The sequence below is a fragment of the Puma concolor genome, chromosome A3, assembly GCF_028749965.1.
Source record: "Puma concolor isolate L17-30 chromosome A3, mPumCon1.1.hap2, whole genome shotgun sequence".
NCBI classification, from domain to species: Eukaryota; Metazoa; Chordata; class Mammalia; order Carnivora; family Felidae; genus Puma; species Puma concolor.
Genome location: NC_141669.1, coordinates 38,517,880 through 38,524,676, shown reverse-complemented (window position 1 = coordinate 38,524,676; position 6,797 = coordinate 38,517,880).

The window sequence follows — 6,797 nt, the reverse complement described above, 5'->3', positions numbered from 1 at the left end:
CCTGCGGCTATTCAATGGTGGAGCTGGACCTTATCCCCGAGCCTTCTGGCTTCAAATCAGGGATTTCTATCGATACACCACCTTCTCTACCAGCAAAGGGCCCACCTGGACACCAGCCCTCTGTGCCGCTGGCTCCCCTCCCCTCTGCTGACGGCAGTACATGTCCTCCTGACCACCTCAGAGAGGGCTAAACACAAGGACTTTCACCAGGTGGTTTGTTCTGGTCTGAAAGTTTGGAAGCCCTGGCTCAAGAATTTGATGTGAAACACAGCCATCAATCGAAAGTTCTGGCCCTCCTGGAGCACATGGGCCCTGTGCTTAGCAGAGCTCTTTGGGGTGTGTTTGGAAATGCATAGGTGAACTCTGGACCTACTTGGGGTGGAGGGAGGTCAGGAGATATAAGCTCCTTTACAGAGAGAGCAACAGCAAGGTGTGCACTGGGGGCCAGCAGCTAGAGTGGTGGGGAATGGTCTTTAGGGAAAGAGAAGGGCCGAGAACAAGGCGCTAGACTGGACCTTGGGATCCTGCACTATGGGGTGGGGAAGCCAGCGGATGTTTAGGACGATGGCGTCTCCTGGTCAGTTCTCATTGTGGCTCACGCTGTCTCTGCTGGGACCCTTCTTTCACAATTCAAGCCTTTCTTTTTCTTCCCAGATGATTCCGTCACACCCCTGAGATTTTCGTGGCTCTCACAATAAGGACATAGAGATGCCCAAGTGGTATCCATGGGCCCCCATCTCTACCCCAGGAAAAGGCGTTGTTGTTTCACAACACTGCCCACAAGAAAGGAGACAAGGACTGGAATACAAATTTTAACCATGTAAAAGTACTACCAATTATGCATGTATATTTGAACTGGTTTTTAGTCCTGGCCAAGCTTGTGAGGGTGCACTCCGGGTATTGTCTCCAGCACCAGGAACTGACATAGAGTAGATGCATGCTGAAGACTATTGAATTAATAATCGTGCACTGATGTGGGGAAATGTCCCTGCCTTAACGAAACTTAAAACGTAGTAGGGCAATAGATTAAATAAGCAAACAAGCAAAATATGGATCATGTCAGAGGCAATCATTGCCAGAAAGAAAAATAAAACAAGGTACAGAGATAGCAAGTAAGGGAGATACATGTGGCTTTGGGGGGTAGAATTCTACTTGAGATGGGCGGGGGGCGGGCAGAAAAGACCTGATAAAATGCCGTTTGTGCAGAGGCCTCAGGGAAGAAGAGGAAACAAGCCGGGTAGAGTAGTCTAAGAAAAGGAAAGATAAATGGGAAGTGCCTATGAAATTAACACACTTCGGATATGTTTGCAATGCATTTTCATCACTTTCAGGTAAGTGGCTAAGTGTTCTGGAGGTCACAAAATGCTGAGTCCCCGCCTTCAGGCGTTCAGGGGAGGGTTAAAACACGCACACTTGGAAAGGCCTCATCGGTCCTATGCAGACCAGGGGTCTAAGCCCCAGTCTCTTGCGGAAGTTTCAAGAGAGTGGGTTACTGAGGGTTACACATAGGTTACACGTGGTCCTCCGTGGCTTCACGGAAAATGTTGCCCAGGAACCTGGATATGAAGGTTGACTAGGAATTTGGTGGTGTTGAGGAAGAGAGTGTGTGCCCCAAAATGGGACATGGGGTGCTGACAGGGTAAGCTTCTGAGTTTCCAAGGTCTGTTCATGCCTTAGGACAGAGACTGTGGTCCTTTCCATGACTGGCCAGGCCCGGCAGGATCTAGCCCCTGCCTACCTCCCCCCGTCCCTGGGCTTCAGCCACAGGCCTTCGGTGAAAGGAAAGAAAACTTCCATGACTAATAAAGAATGGTGCCAAGGAGAAAAAAGAAGATGCCAGGGTGACTCCATCAAGACCCAAGGAAGAGGGTGCCTTGACTCTGAGAACAAGACATTCTCATCCCTTGGCAGGGAGACCCTCCGAGTGAAGGTGGAAGAACAGGTGCTGCAGTTTAAGGTCCCTGACCACTAAGATCAGTGACCTCTGCTGCTACCCCGGGTCATCTGACTCTGGGTCAGCTTTCCCTGGGGAGAGGATGAAGGCGGGGCTGTTCCCTCTATGGATCTGGATCCGTTCCTCACCGGCTTTTTTTGCTTACCTGTCTTTTGTTAGCTCCATTAGCCCCTTTCTGGGACAAAAAGAGTGTCAACTGGGGTCCTGTGTTGAGTTCTGGTGGGCTGGGTGGGTATCCTCCCCCCAGTGGGGCAGGGGCATGGTGGTTAATTCTACATGTCAATCGATCATCCGATCATCCGGCCACCAGGCCCTCAGCTGGAAACAGAACCACAGGATGTGGATTTTCAAGCAGATACAAGAAGACCTTTAGAATTTCCTGAGTCTCACCCTTTGGAAAAACAGACATTTGTTGGATACTTATCAGGGTTCAGGCCCTCCATGTACTCTATGCAGCAAATAGTTCAAATTAGGACTGAACTACGGCTTGTTTGATAGGTTGAATGAGAATATACTTCCCTTGGCATGAAAACCCAGCTATTTCTTAGAGAGTTTTTGAGGAGTGGACCTTCACCAGTCTGAGCACTTGAACTGAACTAATTTATCATCTCGAGGTTCTTTCCAGAGTGGAGATGGCAGGCAGGCATGTAGGATTATCTTCAGTAAAATGCTGACCTCTGGTGGACATTTTTTTTTAACTCTTCCTTGGGTTGTTTTTTTATTTGGGTTTTTTGTTTTTGATGTTGTTTTAACCCCCACATACTTTATTGAACAGAAGAGCCAGAGGCAAAACATTCGTTTGCAAGTTGAACGTCCCTCTATTTAGGCTCCCTCAGTTTTGCAGATAACACACATATTTCACCATCTCCGAACTTTTTTGAGAGTTGGGTTCAATATCAAGCATGTTAAGATTTGCCACTATGATTAGGGATTTCACTTGTATGAAGAGAAAACACAAAATTATTTGGTTTTCCCAAGATTTCCAGAATTTTACCTCAATTTAACATCTCCTATTATGGCATAATTTATGCCAAAAAAAAAAAAAAATGAAGTTTGAAGACGATCATAACCGGACTGAGAAGATAGAAAACCTACCTTCAACTCAAAATATAGTCAAAATAGGGGCACTTGGGTGGTTCAGTCGGTTGAGCGTCCCAACTCTTGATTTCGACTCAGGTCATGATCCCAGGATTGTGGGATCAAGCCCCACATCAGGCTCTGTGCTGTGCATGGAACCTGCTTAGGATTCTCTCGCTCTCTCCCTCTGCCCATCTCCCTGGTTCTCTCTCTCTCTCTCTGAAATAAAAAAAAAATATATATATATATAGTCAAAATACAGTGCTGACTTGCTAAAGAGCCTTTCTCTGAAGTTAAGGACCATTCCTCCCTTGCATTTATAGATGCCACTAGGCAGGGTTCCTTCTGAGCAGCTGGGAAGACTTGAACTCAGGAGCCTTCTGGTCCAGGGGGTCTTGACCTGGGCGTGCCCCGACCACCCCCAAACCAGTCGCTGGAGGTGGGGTTGGGCATTGCCATCATTTTTTTGGTAAGGCTCCACAGGTGAGCCTAATGAGAACCACAGACCTAGTCTAATCCCCTCCACTTATAAGTGAGAACACTGAGGCCCAGAGAGGAGACGGCGCGTGGCCAAGGTCACCCAGCCGGTTAGTAGGGAGATTCTGGCTAGACTCTGAAGGCCTTAAAGACTGGAGCCCTGTATATTCAGTTTTGAATTTTCGAATTAGCTGTTCTGCTCTGCTGCGGCCTTACAGGGCAGTCAGGCCTCGATGTGAAAAGGACCCCTTCCTCTCAGATGCTTGTTCATCTTTCCTCCCTGTGCTCTGTACTCCCCCCCACCCCCACCACCCCGAACCCCCCACCTCCCAGCCACCGGGACTGCCTCCTACTTGCACAAAACTGTCACTTAACAGGCTGCCCAGGCCGGCCTTTCCTGAGCCACGTCCCAGACCCTGTGTCACGTAAATGAGCCAACGGTGGCCTCTGCTCACTGGCCCCCAGGTAGTTGATTTCTTCACAGTAGCTGAGACCTATTAGCTTAAAAGCCCACCTGAGGCCTAACTCAAATGTTTCCACAGCTAAGTGTTTTAAACATCACCCAAATAAGCACGTTTTTAGCCAGTGAGAGCCTGCCTGCTTTGCATATCCCACAAAACTGTTCCCAACATCTGCTAACCATGGATAAGCCCCAGGCCGTAAAGACCCCAAGCTGCTGATGTGCTTTGGAGCTCTCTGACCCAGAAGTTCCCCGCTGTGCTGCCGAGTGACATCACCCAGACACATGCGTCCCCTCTCCCCCAAGTCCCCATGCCTGCCTCTCTTCCTAAGTAGCAACTTACTACTGACTAGTCTCTGGACAGACTTCTCTGGAAGCATACCCGTCATAGAGTGGCTCAGTAAAAGCCCGTGTGTGCTGCCACCTTGTGGTCATTTCTTTCTCCGTGATGAGCTCCCAAATCCCTGGAACCCCCAACACCCTGGTCTTTTCCCTTTCTCTAGGCCTCTTTCAAAACTTCCCTGGCCTAAGTTCCCTGTCTTCCCAAATTTTCGGACCCATGTAATACATTAATTCCAATGGATATATCAATGGCCAACTCGTTTATTCACCCACTGTTTACTGGGCACCCACTACGTTCCAAGTGTTGATCTAGGTACTTAGGATACATCATCGAACAAAACAGATGAATATCCCTGCATGGGTGGATGTTCTAGCAGGATGGAAAGGGCTTAAGGCTTTTCCTCCCTTAAAGAACACTTGAAGCCGGAGTAAGGAGATCTTAAGAGGGGAGTTTTTGGTGTCGTCAGTGAGCGAGTGGGAGAGATGTCGAGGGCATGGGTTGGGTTTATAATTATGAGAGTCAGTTTAACAGATATGCCTGAGTTTATATACCGCATAACTGCTGCGCTTTGAGGCTGATTTTTTTTAAGTTTATTTATTTTGAGAGAGTATGTGGGAAGGAGGGGCAGAGAGAGAGGGAGAGAGAGACTCCAAAGCAGGCTCTTCCGCTGTCAGCACAGAGCCCAACTCGAGGCTTGATCTCATGAACCGTGAGACCATGACCTGAGCCGAAATCAAGAGTCGGACGCTTAACTGACTGAGCCACCCAGGCGCCCTGAAGCAGAACTTCTTAAACTTTAACCTGCATTGACTTACCTGGAGACCTGCTGAAGAAGAAGATCTTACGTCAGTAAGTCTGGCACGAGGCCTGGGACTCTGCATTTTAACTCCCAAATGCTGCTGCTGCCGATCTCTAGACCACACTTAGAGCAACGAGGCTTTAAAGAAGATTCCCTTGAGCACTGACTCTTGGCGGAACTAATAATGGTAAGCACACCACCATGGTAATAGTGCAAAGACTGAACGCGAGAAGCCAGCCCTGCGCATTAGCAGTTACCTGCATTTAGAGATGAGGAAACTGAGGCTTCAAGACACTAACAAACCTGCGCATGAGCACCTGTTGCCGACAGGAGAGCCAGGAAACACCAGAGCTCAGGGCCTGACCCCCTGCTGCCTCGCCTGCTACTTACCCGCGACAGCTGCTTGACCTAATCATGTGAAGGGTCTGAGCCTCAGGTTTCCCCTTCTGTAATAGGAGGGCAGGGTGGCTGCAGGGCCTCACAAGTGTCGCTGCTATTGTCACCATCAACCCGGGAAGGGTTTTCCGCCCTGAACTTCTCCCTTTACCAGGACTGCAAATCTATCAGTCACGTGCGCCCTTTTCTGACACACGGCACGGCACCCAGACCATCTCATTTCATCGATATGTTGTCCCCGGGGAGCAGGTGTGGATACTTGCACCTTACACAGGAGGAAGAGAGAGGTGACTGGAGGCTGACCTCCTCCGAGGAGCCAGAGCTGAGATCTAGACGGTTGCCTGTTAACCTGCTTGATTCCGTTTGTTTTTTTAGCAACGAAATCTCCCCTTCCAGCAAGGCTGCGCGTGAAGTCCGGTTTGTGAAGCAGAGAGCAGAGGGCTGGGCCAGAGCTGGGTTCCAGGAGTGGAGCCCGGCCTTGTGGTCTTGCTTTGTGGATTCTGTTTCTCGAGCCTTGGAGAGGAGTGCAGGGGGCGCTGTTTGCAAACCCTCGGTCCAGGTCAACTGTCTCTGGGAACAAGTGAGCAGCAGGCCCCAAGGAGGGAGGAGACCTGGCCAAAGTCACACAGCGGGCTCATGGCCCAGCTGGGCTCCCCTCAAGACTCCCGAGACCAAGTCCAGAAGTCAGCAGAACCCGGGCAGGATTAGGGACAGCACTGCCCACCCACCCGCCTGGTAGCCGAGCTGTGTTTAATGATGGTCTTGCATGCCCACCGCACGCGGCCGAATTCAAAATTCCACCTGTTGATCTCATCATTTCCCAGTGCCCCCTTTTCTCACACCCCAGAGGGGCAAGGCTTTTTATTTTTCAGACTTCAGAACTGTGAAATGTCACATACACACAGAAAACATATCCATACCAAGAAATAGACTGTCATCTGGGTCCTAAAAGCGGCTGGGTGCCCCTGCCTGCCCTTCTGTCTCCCAGGAGTCACCCACCAAATCTGCTTTCAGACACAGCCTGTCCCTGCTTCTTTGTTTGCACCACCTGTCTATACATCCCTCCACACAACTGCTCGTTGCCCATTTTAGCTTTATGTAAGTGGAATCATGCTCTGTGCATGCTTTTGTGATTCTTGTGCCCCACATCATGCTGGTAAGATGCATCTGTTTTGTTAAGGGCAGCCGGCTGCAATTCATCCACTTTCTTTGCTGTCGAGCATTGCGTCGTATGAGCATACGTGATTTGTGTCTTCGTTCTTCTGTGATGGGCGTTTGCATTGTTTTCTAT